Source organism: Schistocerca serialis, chromosome 4 (genome assembly GCF_023864345.2).
Source record: "Schistocerca serialis cubense isolate TAMUIC-IGC-003099 chromosome 4, iqSchSeri2.2, whole genome shotgun sequence".
NCBI classification, from domain to species: domain Eukaryota; kingdom Metazoa; phylum Arthropoda; class Insecta; order Orthoptera; family Acrididae; genus Schistocerca; species Schistocerca serialis.
In genome coordinates this window covers 404507334-404524222 of record NC_064641.1, presented here as the reverse complement: position 1 = coordinate 404524222, position 16889 = coordinate 404507334, and positions in this window count along the sequence as shown.

Here is a 16889-nt window from a genome sequence, read left to right as displayed (position 1 = left end):
TGAAAATGAGGAATGGTGGAAGGAAAGAAAGTAGTGTTTAAGGGCCCGCCAACAGCGAGGTCATTTGGACGGAGCGGAAGTTGTAATTACGACAGGAAGCGGAAGTAAGTCGGCCGTGTCTTTCACAAAGCAACCCTCCCACAGTTCACAGAATTCACGGAAAAAACAAGTCAAAATGGCAGGAGGCGGATTTGAATCGACGTCGTCGCAAATGAGAGTCCAGTGTATAACTACTCGGTAACGAATAGTTCGATAATAGTGTTACAGTATATGTCACTTCAAGCAATGTCTCAAGCAAGTATTATCCTCCGTCACCGGTTGACAACAAGAAAGAAACAAAGATCGCAGCCTTTCTATTTGGTGCAATTTTGTTAAACTTGAGCGTCGATGAAAATGAGATGAAATGATTAGGAAAAAATAAAAGTCTAGTCGCCGAGTGAAGAAAATGTCCGACCCCAGCAGAAATCAAACTCAGGACCCAGCTATCTAGAGGTAGTGATACTAATCAACAGACCACGAGCATCAGACGATGACCAAAAGTCTCTTCTTTGTGAATTAATGAATTCAGTTACCTTATACAGAGAAATTATACGGACTATGGTATGGCGATGAAACGGACCATGCGACACGGTCTTCAAGACCAGTCCTTATTGAAGTACTTCATACAAGGTCGTCTGCATTTGACTTTTATGATGGTGTGAATTCAAACACCTATCAACAAGCACCTGTACATGTCAAAGAACCTTAGTCAGACAGCCATCTGATGAAATAAATTTATCTTTGGTTGGAATTGCAACGCAGCCTTGACCATGTCTTTAAAATCTGAGGTTAGACGATGAATATTATTGTCTGGACAAGACTGAATTTACAATGACGGCATGCTCAATAGAAAAATCGAAACTCTGCTCTTTTGCCTGCTGTTGTTTGGGGGTGCCGATCAGTTTAGTACAGACTTTGGTCTTGTGATGACAGAAATGGGCATACTGACGGGCATCGTTCTGAACTTTGTTGAGATGGTTGCTTGCTTCACCTTAAGTGATCTTTCAGATTTATTCACCTGAGATACTGTGCAGCTGGGTTGCATGCGGGCAGTGCTAGTCCTTTGTTCGGTTCGGTTCGGTTCGGTTCGGTTCGCGGGAATAAATATCGAATGTCTGTTCAGTCATCTGGAACTACAAGTTGCTTATTTATTGCTTTCCACTAGTTTGATAATGATTATGTTTCATGTTAACAACATTTGAGGCAAAGAGAGAGAGAATAAACGGCTCTCAACAGTGATGACACTTTCTTATCAAGTTTAAAAGAAATTTTCAGGCAGCCAGGAAAATTCCTGGTGCGGCAGAAAGCACATGCTTTCAGCGATGGAGACTCTTTACAGTCACGCTAGCTCGGGCCTGTACTATTTATTAGGTGTTGTAGGATGCTGAATGCTTATACAGGTGCAATGCATGAATTACACCTATGAGATATAAGCCACATACATTGACATCGAGTAGCCACACGAGATGTAAGGAGAATGGTTTCAACTTTGCCTTGATGTATCTTAGGTTGAGGGCCAGTTAATCATTCAGTTGAGCTAAGAGAAAGTTCATGTGACTACGAAGTATGCACTAAACTAAACCCCCTCCAAACAGGCCTTGGAAGGCCCAACGGTTCCGACCAACCACTGTGTCATCCTCAGCCCACAGGCGTCACTGGATGCGGATATGGAGGGGCATGTGGTCAGCCACACCACTCTCCCGGCCGTATATCAGTTTACGAGACCGGAACCCTACTTTTCAATCAAGTAGCTCCTCAGTTTGCCTCACTAGGGCTGATTGCACCCCGGTTGCCAACAGCGGTCGGCAGACCGGATGGTCACCCATCCAAGTGCTAGTCCTGCCCGGAAGCGTTGTTACTACTGCGGCATGGCCGTTGGCTACGAAGTATACAGGATGGTTATAATTACACTTTCGCTACTTCAGATGGTCCCAATGAGAAACGAGTATTGTTAGGATAATACAACTTCGTAGAAATATTTGTAAGGACATTCTAAAGAGAAAGAAAGAAATTTTAATTTCCACGTGAGGGAGTAATATTTAGTAATTGCGTACCATTTTTAGTTCCTGCTTACAAACTTTGCTCACTGTGACGGCCATCTTGGTCCACGACAGTCTGGAACGGCACTAGAGCTATCATTTCATAACTGTTCGCAGAACTTTGCAAAAGAAAGAGTTTTCAGCTATCGTGACACTGCTCATGCACTGCTTCAAGATCGCACATTGTTTCCAGCCTTTTCAGCCATGACGACATTAACTTCTTCAACAAATAGTGGCAGATTTGACTATCGGCCTCTTTCAGAAGCAATTCTCAAATGACAAGTTAATTCGAATTTCCAAATCACGTTCTTCAACCCCGGTATGGGAAGGGGACCCCTCTGCATTCCTTTAATGCGTCGAAACTCCTGAAGAGCCGCAGCACTATTGAAATTATTTTGATAAAATAGCTTTACGAGTAAAGTCCTGGTCACTTTGTCCAGACTCTTTTTGACTGTCTGCAACTCTAATGCTAACAGATGCTTGTATTTTCAACCCTACGTCGCCATACCAGTACCAATGCTTAACGGCAAGCCGTAACACTAAAATCCTAGTTGGGTATCCGTATAGTAAATCGTTTTCCATCTACATTGCGTCAAGTAGCGAAAATTTGATTATAACCACTCTGTATAATGATGTTGGTCAGATCGACTTTCTGTTCGCTTACGAGCCAGATTTCATTGGAAGGGATATGTTCCAGGACACTACAACCAGGATCATACTAATTTATAAATTCACAGATTAAAATCTAAAATAATAATATGCTTTCACAGGTCATTTTGAAGGACGTCGCACTGTGGCACAGGAATGAGAGTGAGCTCCATCATGATCGTATCATCATTTTCCTATGAAGTGCTAGCGTGTTCCAAAAATTTCGAAAAAGAAGAGTCAAAGGAACTAAAATACCACTCCACTTATGGTCTTATAAGAAGACGATCGATAATGTCTCACCTGATACTACCTACGCCATTTCGTATCACTGTGTAAGCGTGACAAAGTCACAAACTTTTCACTACCATTTCAGAAAGATCAAGCCATGATCGTCAGACTTGGTGACGGTGTTAAGACGTTCAATGCAACACAATTTTCCCAAGAAGCGTAGTTTTCGCGGATACCTTGGAGATGTCTGCATTTTCGCTGTTAATTAAATCTTCCGACTAGAAAAGCGCTTCGTCAATCTGTAATTGGTTTCTTCATCTAAGGAAAAAAGTAATCACGGGGTGTCAAGAGCGGCTGAGGGAAGGAGGCAAAATTTTGTAGTCCAAAGAGTCAGCGTGTGTGATAATGCCCAGCGAAAGTGAGTTTGGGCGTTGTCGTGGAGCAAAAAAACTCATTGGACGGTTTCCCGCAACGTGTCTACTTGACCACCTCATGTAATCTCGTCGGGAAATTTCGGTGATAAGCTCCTGTAATGTTTAAGCTCCTCTTAGCACCACACGATGGTAATTCCAAAAAAAAAAATACTCAGTGACCGTGAGGTCTTTATCGGTGGTGCTGTACAGAAAAGTTACATCTACTTTCCCTGCTCGTTCGTCTCGGAGGAATATCTGATGGGCCTATCACTTGTCATTAGCTATTAGCTGACGAAAGACTTCATCTGGACAGAACTGACACAGCTGCGATATTTACGCAGCTATCTCAATTCAGACGGGAGACGCGGCTACCTCTGCCGTGTTTAGAATACCCTGCAAGACTCTGAAAACTCATACACTCGTCGTTTTCACATTTTTTCAGTGTCACCCTGAGTGTGATGCACCCGTCTTCGAGCGACAGGAATCCACTTCGCTTGCTACAGCCGGTTCTTCAAAGAGACAGGGTTGCCTTCTCGTTGCTAGTCATTCGTTGGCAAATGTTGAAGACAATATGGCACCTAATCACTGTGTCATGTGATAGCGCATTGTTTCCATATACTTCCACCAACACATCATCGGCTATTGTAGAACTTGAAAAAGCGCGCGATTCTCACCTAAGGGCTAGGCCGTTCTGTTTTGACTCATCCAGTGACGTGCTGCTGGACCATGGGGTGGCGATTACAGTATGTAGGGACAACGTAGAAATATATTTGTGAAGAACCTAAAAAATAATTTCCTAACTAAGTATTCTTGATGTGACAGTTGAAACTTTGTGTCTGCCCTCGTAGCTCATCTCACTAGTCCATATTCCAACAGTCCACTATAGCTTCCCTTGTGAGGTACATTTGCCAAGATCTGCCCGTAATACTAAACCTTCAAAACAGTTCTTCAGTCTAGCCAAAATTGTGCACATATTGGTGTAGACGAGGCACAGTAGACCTGGACGTTCCTTCCCACTCGAGACTACAAAGGTTAGGTTAACCCCTTCCTGTATCAACATAGTGAACCGACGTTTAGAAATTCAACTTGTCCGTTCTGACTCATTCTGTCGCTGACGTTGTCGCTTCTCGTAGGGCTACTAGATTCTTTAGGAGATGTGGCCGGCTTATGTAGCTGTAATTGGAACTGCCGGTAGCTAATCTGCTATCAGTATATATCGGGTTGTCATTATGGTACATCTGTTGACAAACACAGTAAAACTAAATGTCACAAGGTCAAAATTAAATAACTTTAAAATTGAAACTTCCTGGCAGATTAAAACTGTGTGCCCGACCGAGACTCGAACTCGGGACCTTTGCCTTTCGCGGGCAAGTGCTCTACCAACTGAGCTACCGAAGCACGACTCACGCCCGGTACTCACAATTTTACTTCTGCCAGTACCTCGTCTCCTACCTTCCAAACTTTACAGAAGCTCTCCTGCGAACCTTGCAGAACTAGCACTCCTGAAAGAAAGGATATTGCGGAGACATGGCTTAGCCACAGCCTGGGGGATGTTTCCAGAATGAGATTTTCACTCTGCAGCGGAGTGTGCGCTGATATGAAACTTCCTGGCAGATTAAAACTGTGTGCCCGACCGAGGCTCGAACTCGGGACCTTTGCCTTTCGCGGGCAAGTGCTCTACCAACTGAGCTACCGAAGCACGACTCACGCCCGGTACTCACAGTTTTACTTCTGCCAGTACCTCGTCTCCTACCTTCCAAACTTTACAGAAGCTCTCCTGCGAAGGCAAAGGTCCCGAATTCGAGTCTCGGTCGGGCACACAGTTTTAATCTGCCAGGAAGTTTCATATCAGCGCACACTCCGCTGCAGAGTGAAAATCTCATTCTGGAAACATCCCCCAGGCTGTGGCTAAGCCATGTCTCCGCAATATCCTTTCTTTCAGGAGTGCTAGTTCTGCAAGGTTCGCAGGAGAGCTTCTGTAAAGTTTGGAAGGTAGGAGACGAGGTACTGGCAGAAGTAAAACTGTGAGTACCGGGCGTGAGCCGTGCTTCGGTAGCTCAGTTGGTAGAGCACTTGCCCGCGAAAGGCAAAGGTCCCGAGTACGAGTCTCGGTCGGGCACACAGTTTTAATCTGCCAGGAAGTTTCATATCAGCGCACACTCCGCTGCAGAGTGAAAATCTCATTCTGGAAACTTTAAAATTAGGTGAAATTGAGGACTTTTCTTGCACAGAGATTAGGTCTAGGTTGCATCCTAATGCTGACGGAATAGATTGGCGAGCAACAGAAATCTTCTGAGGTTTCTAGCTTATTTTCGGTATTCTGTGAAAGTAACGTGAGCTCTCTTGTTATTCAATGTGTCATACTTCACCTCCGAACACTAGACATTTTTCAGACAGAAGTCTTCAATAGTCAACATGTTATTCCATAGAGGTTCTGAGTACATGTAATACAACCCTTAGGTTGTCAGTAGCATTGTAACTGACCTTCAGCATTCAGTGAGAAGCAAGTGAAGGAGTCGGGTGTCTGTTACGCAGCGGAGTAGTCTGGAAATAATTAACTGAACACAGAGTTTCTAAGGCAGATGATGTTGCTTTGCTTGCTAATGCTTTGTTCATGAGTTCGAAAGAGGCAAATTTTTCGCATGGTTATTCTTTATTGTTTTTGAGCTAGTTACTTTGATCGTCGAGACGAGATTAAGCGAAATTGCCTGTTCACATGGCTTCCACTCAGAATTATAGTTCTGCATCTACATCTACAGCTACATGGATACCCTGCAAATCAAGTGTCTGGCAGGCGGTTCATCGAACCACCTTCACAATAATTCTCTATTATTCTATTCTCGAACAGCCACGTAAAAACGAACACACAAATCTTTCCGTGTGATCTCTGATTTCCCTTATTTCATTACGATGATCATTTTTCCCTATCTAGATCGACGGCATCAAAATATTTTCGCATTCGGAGGAGAAAGTAGGTGATCGAAATTTCGTGAGAAGATTCCGTCGCAACGATAAACGCTTTTCTCTTAGTGCTGTCCACCGCAAGTCCTGTATCAGTGGTTTCACGATAATATAAAACGTACTGCTTTTCTTTGAATTTTCTGGATGTACTCCGTTAATTCTATCTAATAAGGACCCAGACTGTTCAAAAGTACTCCAGAAGAGGACGGAGAAGCATATTGTAGGCAGTTGGTTTAGTAGATCTGTTGAATCTTCTAAGTGTTCTGCCCATAAAACGCAGTCTTTGGTTTGCTTCTCCCCATAAATTTTCTATGTGTTCTTTCCAATTTAAATTGTTCGTAGTTGTAATTCGTAGGTATTTAGTTGAATTTATGGCCTTTAGATTTGACTGCTTTATTATGTAACCGAAGTTTAACGGATTCCTTTTAGCACTCATGTGGACGACCCCACGCTTTTCATTATTTTGGGTCAATTTCCAATTTACGTCCCATTCATATATCTTTTCTAAATCGTTGCTTTGAACTTCGGATGAGTTTACCAGAAGATAAAAGACAGCATAATCTGTAAACAACGTAAGACGGCTGCTCAGATTGTCTCCGAAATCGTTGATATAGATAGGGAACAGCAGCGGGTCTATAAACACTACCTAGGGAATGCCACAAATCACTTCTGCTTTAATCGATGACTTGGCGTCGGTTACAACGAACTGTGACCTCTCCGACAGGAAATCATGAATCCAGTCACATAATTGAAACGATATTCCATAAGCACGCTATTTAACTGCACGCCCCTTGTGTGGTACAGAGTCGAAAGTCTTTTGGAAATCTAGAAAGACGGAATGAATTTGAAATTCCTTGCCACAGCACTCAACACTCCGTGTGTGTAAAAAGCTAGTTGTGTTTAACAAGAACGATTTTTTGTAATCCATGTGGACTGTGTGCCAATAGATCGCTCTCTTGTAGGTAAGGCGTAATGTCCGAACACAATATACAGGGTGTCCCATTTATCTTGACTATCCTAAATAAATGTTTGTACAGATGCAAATTACAAAATGTTTCCAGCGAATTTTCTTTAGCCGTGAGGGGAACATCATTCAGTATGATCGCCTTAGTTGTAGCTTTGTTTTTTACTAAGATATGAACAGCAGTATGACTTTTTTAAATGACACCCTGTATTGTTTATTCGGCAGTTCATTTCCTCTCCTAAAGACCTATTCAAAAATGTATCACAGTGTACCATTCACTGAAACACAACGTTATTAATTACATAACGCCACATTGACGTTGACGCTCCCTGCGCTTAGTGCAGGTACTCGGGGTAATGGAACACATTCACGTGCTGACGTCGGCAGAGAATAAATGTAAACATAAGCAGAACGCACACCCGTTATTCCGTCAAAAAATGGTTCAAATGGCTCTGAGCGCCGGCCGAAGTGGCCGTGCGGTTCTAGGCGCTGCAGTCAGGAACCGCGTGACCGCTACGGTCGCAGGTTCGAATCGTGCCTCGTACATGGATGTGTGTGATGTTCTTAGGTTAGTTAGGTTTAACTAGTTCTAATTTTTAGGGGACTAATGACCACGGAAGTTGAGTCCCATAGTGCTCAGAGCCATTTGAACCATTTTTTTTGGCTCTGAGCACTATGGGATTTAACATCTGTGGCCATCAGTCCCCTAGAACTTAGAACTACTTAAACCTAACTAACCTAAGGACATCACACAACACCCAGTCATCACGAGGCAGAGAAAATCCCTGACCCCTGCGGGAATCGAACCCGATAACCCGGGCGCGGGAAGCGAGAACGCTACCGCACGACCACGAGCTGCGGACTTATTCCGTAAACCATAGTCAATTAAAGAGTTGTGTAAATAGAATGTACACCAACGCAAAAAGGTAGAAATGCTACTCATCTATGGGAATGTAAGTTAGCAGAACAGTAATTGCAAAAATGTTTTCTTATGTACAGGTACATTTAGTACAGTAGTTTAGTCCTTTTAAACACCGTTGTGTAGAGTAGGCATACTGTAAAGGCTCTCCTTCCTTCAAACTGCATCGACATAAAGTTTCTTTTATTGTTGTTGAAAGTAGGTGAAATGCTACGCAGGCAGCAAAACTGTAGAGAGAGCGATATCCTGACAAGAACAAACCTTCCAGACGGATGTTTTCTCGTCTTGTTGCTACGCTTCAGGAAACGGGAAGTTTCGACCCATGACAACGCAATTTTCGTAGCACTCACACAGACGAAGCTGCCGAAGTTACTGTTCTCGCTTTCGTTGCTATGAAGCCACATGTGAGCACAAGGCAGCTTGAACACGAGATTGGGGTTCCTAAAACCAGTGTACATCGCATTCTTACACGTGACCGGTTCCATCCTTACCATATATACCTACATCAAGAATTGCATGGGAATGATATCCAGAATCGTGTACAGTTCTGTCAGTGGGCACAGTTGCAAATCTTCGCCAACACGAACGTCTCCTCCAAGGTTATATTTGCCGATGAATGTTCCTTCTCAAACAAATGACAGGTAAATACAAGGAACAGGCATTATTGGTCCAGCGACAACCCACCATGGCTTCGACAGGTGGAACATCAGCGTCAATGGAGGGATAACGTCTGGAGTGGGATGCTTGGTACTACAATTATTGGCCCTTATTTCTCAATGGTAGCCTAAACGGCACAGCGTATGCGAACTTCCTCAGACGCATTCTTCCTCCTTTTCTGGATGAAGTGCCTCTAAGAACCAGAATGCTTATGTGGTAAGAACACGATAGATGTCCAGCACATAATGCCTTGCGTACACGTAGTTTCATGAACGGAAGGTATCCTGGCAGATGGATTGGTCGAGGAGGAATAGTTACTTGGCCTGATAGGTCTCCTGATTTACATCCTCTGGACTTTTTTCTTTGAGGTTGCATTAAAAATGTTGTCTATCGCGATATTCCAACAACTCCAGAGGACATGCAGGAACGTATCGCGCTTGCTTGTAATTCTCTTCAGCAGGCAGCACTGGAAGCAGCAAATTATTCTTTCATTCAACGAGTGCCCCAGTGTATTGGTGTCCAGTATCAACACTTTGAGCATCTTTGAATGTTCTACTCCTAGGCAATGGTACAGGAGAGTCAAAATCAATTTTGTGTTATATTTTTATTTGGTTTTCATTTGTTTTCTGACAACTCCAGCAAGTGGACGAGTTTGTGATCCCGGACTCAATGTCAATGTTGTGTTATGTAATTAATAACGTTATGTTTCATCGAATGGTAGACTGCAATACATTTTTGAATAGCTCTTTAGAAGAGGACGTGAATTACCGAATAAAAAATACGGGGTGCCATTAAAAAAGTCATACCGCTCTTCATATCTTTGTAACAAACAAAGCTACAACGAAGGAAATCATGCTTATTGATGCCCCCCCCCCACCCCCCTCTGACGGCTAAAGAACATTTTCTTGATACATTTTGTAATTTGAATCTGAACAAACAGTTATTTAGGGTGGTCGAGATAGACGGAACACTCTGTATATGTACCTTTATCCTGCTCGATATTGAAGTTAATGATACGCGGCTGTAATTTGGTGCCGGCCGCGGTGGTCTCGCGGTTCTAGGCGCGCAGGTACGAATCCTGCCTCGGGCATGGATGTGTGTGATGTCCTTAGGTTAGTTACGTTTTAGTAGTTCTAAGTTCTAGGGGACTGATGACCACAGCTGTTAAGTCCTATAGTGCTCAGAGCCATTTGAACCATTTTGTAACTTGGTGGATTACTCCTACTACATATCTTGAATATTAGTGTGCCCCGTCAAACTTTCCAGTCTTGGGTACTTATCTCTCGTTTAGCGAGCAGTCCTGGTTCTTTTACAACACAGACATACACGAAACTTGAGGTTAGAAAACCGGTTTACATACACTACAACCTAAATAACGACAAATCCGGCACCTTTGATACACTACGTGTAACTTCAGAACTATCCGTACGTCATTGGTTGGTTGGTTGATAGATCTGGGGGAGTGGGCTCAACAGGGAGGTCATCGGTCCCATTGGATTAGGAAATGTTGGAGAAGGAAGTCGGCCGTGCCTTTTCAGAAGAACCATCCCGGCATTTGCCTGAAATCAAGGAAAACGTAAATCAGGATGGCCGGGCGCAGGTTTCGTACATTGTCAGTAGAATAGTATTTCTCATTTGTTTTATGGTATAAATAGTTTTAAGCGATATTGCAGTGATTGTGTTGTTAATCAGAACGATGAAATGTTTCCTTCAGACACTGCAGTATCGTAATGTGTGCACTAATACAGGTTGTGACGCAGGAACGACTCCATACGGAATTCTGCGTTTAGCCGTTAGTCGTGCACATCTAGCCAAAGCGGTACACTAATGTTCATAGTACCTCTACTCCGCGTTCCCTATGCTTTCCTTGGCTCGTGGAGGGTGGGAGTGGGACATGATAGCCAGGCCTTGGGTTATAGCCCCTATCCACTTTGCCCCCACCACTCTAGGAAGGCTCCTATATTTAAAAAAAAATATTGCGGTTGAGGCGACCACTTGTGTGATGCGTGAAATCCAGGTTCGAGCCCGGTTTCACGCGAATTTTCATTGTCGCCATTCCCTTGAGCAGCTGATGGTTGTTCGTATTCGCAATTGCGAATACATTTCATATAGACAGTTTACTGCCTGATGGAATTGTAGTAACTCTCCTGGCCGAGTCACTGTTCCCCACCTGTTAAAAATAGCGAATAAAAGGTGGTTCAGATAACTTCATAGGTGAAAAGTGTGGTCGCTTTCAATGAAGTTGCAGAATTCCAGCGTTTGTGTGTAGTGTCACAGAATCAAGGCTTGTATCTTCTGAAGGGATGGTAGAAAATTGTGTTCAGCAGTCGCGCAGTGGAACTATGCGACGTTCCTGATTTAGTGCTTCGAGACCTGTTTCTTCTTCTTCTGTTCTCGGTATCAGTATGGAACTAACTGCTCCAGTTCCGTAAAATGGATTTCGTTTACGACTGGGAGAGTACCTTCTCTTCTCTCCATTTCTGCATTCGGGGTACACACGCATGGTACGACAAAAAGACACTGAAGTCGGCTAGGGAAATACTAAGCTGCCATTTAAGGCCTGTAGCTATCCTGGGACGGTTGCAGAATGGAGCAGAGAAAATAGCGAGGTTCTGCAGCGCTCGTAATCCGGTGAAGGACAGAGACGCGGCAGTAATCTGGCGGAGTCTCTTTGCAGCGAGAGGGCTTCAACCGAAATGAGCCGCGCCGGAATGGGAGCCGATACAGGCGAACAGCCGCCGCCGGGATACTTAGCGGCGCGCGCGCGCACCAGACGTCGTGCCGCTGCGCCTTCTGCCAAGTGTCCTCATCGGCTCTCCCGTGGCCTCTCTGTTCTGACTGTTCCTTACCCTTTTTTGTCTCGTTTTCATGGAAAGAAAAAATTAACGTGTGGAAATAAGTACGACATTGACCAGTGATAAATCGTTTGTACTTGGATAAGCGAAGCGATCAAGTAAGGCGGAGAGCGTAGATAGCCGGCCGGAGTGGCCGAGAGGTTCTAGGCGCTACAATCTGGAACCGCGCGAGCGCTACAGTCGCTGGTTCGAATCCTGCCACGGCCATGGATGTGTGTGATGTCCTTAGGTTAGTTAGGTTTAAGTAGTTCTAAGTTCTACGGAACTGATGACCTCAGAAGTTAAGTCCCATAGTACTCAGAGCCATTTGAATTTGAGAGCGTAAATCACCCACTTTCCAAATTTCTTGAATTATTAGGAGGAAGTACAACCAAGGGACGTCACGGTTGATATGGACAGTAACGCTAGTTAGTTATAGCTAGCTGACAAACGCAGCATTGGTCGGATACTCATATCGCTAATTTTCCGTCAAAAATGAACAAAAAATGAACTGCATTCGAAATTTAATATCGAAAAAACTAACTTTCTTTACAATTATAAAAGTTGTACAAAGGAAACTGCATAACGCAAAGGGTGTATAAGTACAATACACCGGACAGTTTCAGTAGGTTACGCTAGGTGCAACTGCTTCACGTCAAGTGTCCACAACGCCATTTTGCAACCGTCTCTATGGCAACGCCTCTTCCTAGCTCCATACACGGCTGTCCTTTCCGCTACAGCCATCTACATTTCGCAGTTGAAAGCTGTTAAAAGAGCTGTCAGATGTCAGGGATATCCTAAAGCTGACACTATTGTATAAGTGTATTAACAATAAAATGTAAATGTATTAAAACTTCAAGCATGATGCGTCATTTTTTCACGCATCTCAGTGTTTACGACGTCATATCTCCTGATCTATGGTGCCATGCAGTGATACAGTTTTATAGGTACATTCAATCCACCTGCTTAGCTGAGTGGTAACGTGCTCGCCTCCCACGCAAGAGGGCCCGGGTTCGATTTCTGGCTGTGTTGGAGGTTTTAAGCGCTCAGTGACTGGGTGTTGTCCTCATCACCATTTCATCCTCACCACCGGCAGACAAGTCTCCCAATGTTGCATCGACTGAAATACGAATCAATGTAGGCCTGTGCTGTGGTAGTGCCACGCAAAACAACAAGGGTTGCAAGCCGGCTCTATGGAAAACACGACTACACTGTAACACCACTGAAACCGAAATTTACTGTTGGCACAACACACGCTAGCACATGACGTTCACCAGGCTTTCGCCATACCCACACCCTGCCATCGTATTGCCACATTGTGTAGCGTGATTCGTCACTCCACACTACGTTTTTTCCACTGTTCAATGGTCCAATGTTTACGCTCCTTACACCAAGCGAGGCGTCGTTTGGCACTTACCGGCGTGATGTCTGGCTTATGAGCAACCTCTCGACGATGAAATCCAAGTTTTCTCACCTTCCGCCTAAGTGGTGTAGTACATGCAATGGATCCTCAAGCAGTTTGGAATTCCTGTGTGATGGTCTCTATTTATGTCTGCCATTACACGTTACGACCCTCTTCAACTGTCGGCAATCTGTCAGTCGACAGAGGTCGTCCTGCACGTGTCCCTTCACGTTTCCATTTCAACGTAACATCGGAAATAGTGGACCTAGAGATGTTTAGGAGTGTGGAAACATCGCGTAAAGATGTATGACACTAATGACACCCAATGACCTGATCACGTTCGAGGTCCATGAGTTCCGCGGAGCGCAACATTCTGCCCTCACGATGTCTAATAACTGCTGAGGTCGCTCATATGGAGTACGTGGCAGCGCAATACACCTAATATGAAAAACGTATGTTTTTGGGGGGTTTTCGGATATTTCTGATCACACAGTGTACATCAGACTTAATAAAGTATCATAAAATCAATCCGTAATATAGCAAAGACAGAATTTCGGGAGTTACACACAATCAACTTACCGTATCATAAATTCAAGTTGATGACTACAGTAATATACAGCTGAAAGTAAAAGAAAATTTAGAATTAGTTGTGTGACTCTGGAAAGTCACCACACAGACAACTCTGACTTTATGGTTGACAATGGAATGTGAAACATAGCATTAAGTGGAAGGGCTGAGGGTAAGGAGGTAGCCGTAATACAACAATTCTAAGCATAATTTTATTGTAACTAACCATCCAGTAAAATCCACTGATACTCTTAAAACCAAACTTTTAAAAACAACACGAAATAATTGATTTGAAACAATATGTCAAAAAAACTTCACAATGAAACTTCTAAATTAATTTAATGTGGTTCCTTGGCCAAGAAAACCTTTACAACCAGAAGTGAATATAATACATGCGCTCATGCTATCAAAATTACTGCAGTTCCTCTTTCGTCTATCTTTGCTCATTGCAAAGAGTTACAAAAGAAACCACAACTACCAGAATTTGGAAAGAACACGAAAATAACCATCTGAATACAGTACATATGGGAAGCATGACAAGTTTTCGGACTCCCCCTCCCACAGATTTCTCTAAGTTAAATATAAGCCACAGGTGAGCCAGATAGAACACGACCAGTATTCAGACCACTGGGCGATGACCGTTCCAATCACCACAGCTCACTATAACTCACTATAACTCAGAAAGGATAATGACCAGTACTATCCACAGTGTCACCAGTACCGACCAAAAGCATCTTCTGTCCGGAACGCCTTGTGTAGCAGGCTAACACAGTCCGAGGCTCCACTCTTTCGTCTTGCTCCCTGGTTGCAACTGTTCTCCTATTAGCTGGCTCTGGCCATCCTTCATGGCAGTCTGCAGAGGGCGACACCTGAGTAGTGCTGGTCGCGCCACACTGTAGTACTGCCGTAGGAAGGTTGCGTGCGGCGTTCAAAGGCGTCGGACATGTGGCGATGATACCATCGGCACAGAATGGGGAGTTAGAAAAGTTGCTACTCACCATACAGCGGAGATGCATAGTCACAGATCGGCACAACAAAAAGACTCTCACAGTTAAAACTTTTGGCCATTAAGCATTCATGAATAATATACTAACTCACGTGCGCACACACACACACACACACACACACACACACACACACACATGCAAACACGATTCACACACACACAATTGCAGTCTGAAGCAACTGAAATTACACTGCAAGCAACTGGGTGGGGAAAAGAAGGAGGCTGGGGTGGGGATGGAGAGGGATAGTATGGTGTGGTTGGTGGACAATGAAGTGCTGCAGGTTAGGCAGAGAATTGGGGAGAGGAGGGGATAGGGGAGGGAAGTAGAATAAAAAGAGAGAAATGACTGGATGTGATGGTGGAATGACGGCTGTGTAGTGCTGGAATGGGAACTGGGAAGAGGCTGGATAGGTGAGAACAGTGACTAACCGCATCCAGACATTTATTTATTTCCTCTTCCGCTATCCCCCCCCCTCCCCTCTCCACGTATCCCCTGCTCACTGCCTATCCTGCAGCACTTCACTGTCCACCACCACCATCTACTATCCCTCCACATCCCTGCAACAGCGTCCTCCTTACCTCCACACAGTCGCCAGTCCCTTCATGCACTGGTGCTGCAGCTCGCAGCGTGGTTTCAGTTGTCTGAGACTGCAGTTGTGCGTATGAGTTGCGTTTGTGTGTGTGTGTGTGTGTGTGTGTGTGTGTGTGTGTGTGTATTTGCGTTTTGTATGTGCGAACGTATGTGAGTCTCTTGTTGACGACAGCCTTAATGGCCGAAGCTTTAATTGAGACAGTCATTTTGTGGTTCATGGTATGGGTTCCTGTAGTCACGTCCTAGTTCATGAGCCACGGGCAACGTATGAGTGGCCAAGTAAGTGGTCCCGACAGTCGGGATACCAGTTACTTTGGAAGAAGGCTGGGCATCTCGGACATATTCTGAGTCGTGGTCACCTTAGGGCTCATAGGGCAAAGACTACCAAATCCACCGGATAGTCTCTCAATCGTTAGGGGTAAAACCCAATGTGACTCGGGGCAAGTAAGGCTAGCAACCTGCTTCCCTGGTACTTCAAATATGATGCTGCCAACAATCAGAGCAAAATGCCTCGGACCTTTGGAGGTGACGGAGTCCCACCTCTGTCTGACAAACCAGGGACTCCTAAGATACGACTTGGCAAACAAATGGTAATGAGAGGGGGAGCTATTAATATCAATGGGGGCTACTCTGGGAAGAAGGTAGAGCTGGCAGAGGCTGCAAGTAAGATGGGGCTGGACGTTTTAGCTGTTAGTGACATTCGGGTAAGGGTTGAGAAAGAAGAGGAAGTGGGAGAATACAAGGTCTACCTGTCAGGAGTCACAGCAGCAATAGCACAATTGGATGTAGGGCTTTACATCAGGAAAGAAATCGAACCCAGCGTAGTTGCAATAAGGTATGTAAACGAACGACTGATGTGGATAGATTTGACAGTGTCTAGCAAGAAAATTAGCATTGTGTCAGTATATTCGCATTGTGAAGGGACAGATCAAGATAAGATGGATAGTTTTTATGAGGCACTCAGTGACGTAGTTGTTAGAGTAAAGGACAAGGACAGTGTCTGCTCATGGGTGATTTTAATGCCAGGATTGGAAATCAAACAGAAGGGTATGAAAAGGTTATGGGTAAATTTGGAGAGGATATGGAGGCCAACAGAAACGGGAAACAACTCTTGGATTTCTGTGCCAGTATGGGCTTAGTAATCACAAACTCCTATTTTAAACATAAGAACATTCACCAGTATACTTGGGAAGGCAGGAGACCATAGTCTGCAATGACTATATAATAACAGATCAGGAATTCAGGAAGGCTGCGAGGGACACACGTCTATTCAGGGGATTCTTTGATGACAGTGAACATTATTTAATCTGCAGTGAAATTGGGATTGTGAGGCCGAAAGTGCAGGAGGTCAGGTCCATATGTAGGAGGATAAGAGTGGAGAAACTTCAGGATAAGGAAATCAGGCACAAGTACATAACAGCGATCTGAGAAAGGTACCAGTTAGTTGAATGTAGTCAATTAGTCATTGGAAAAGGTATGGACAGGGTACAGAGACAGAGTACTAGAAGTGGCTAAAGAATGCCTTGGAACAGTAGTGTGTAAAAGTAGGATAAAGCAAACAGCTTGGTGAAATGACACAGTCAAGGCAGCCTGTAAAAGGAAAAAGAAGGCGTATCAAAA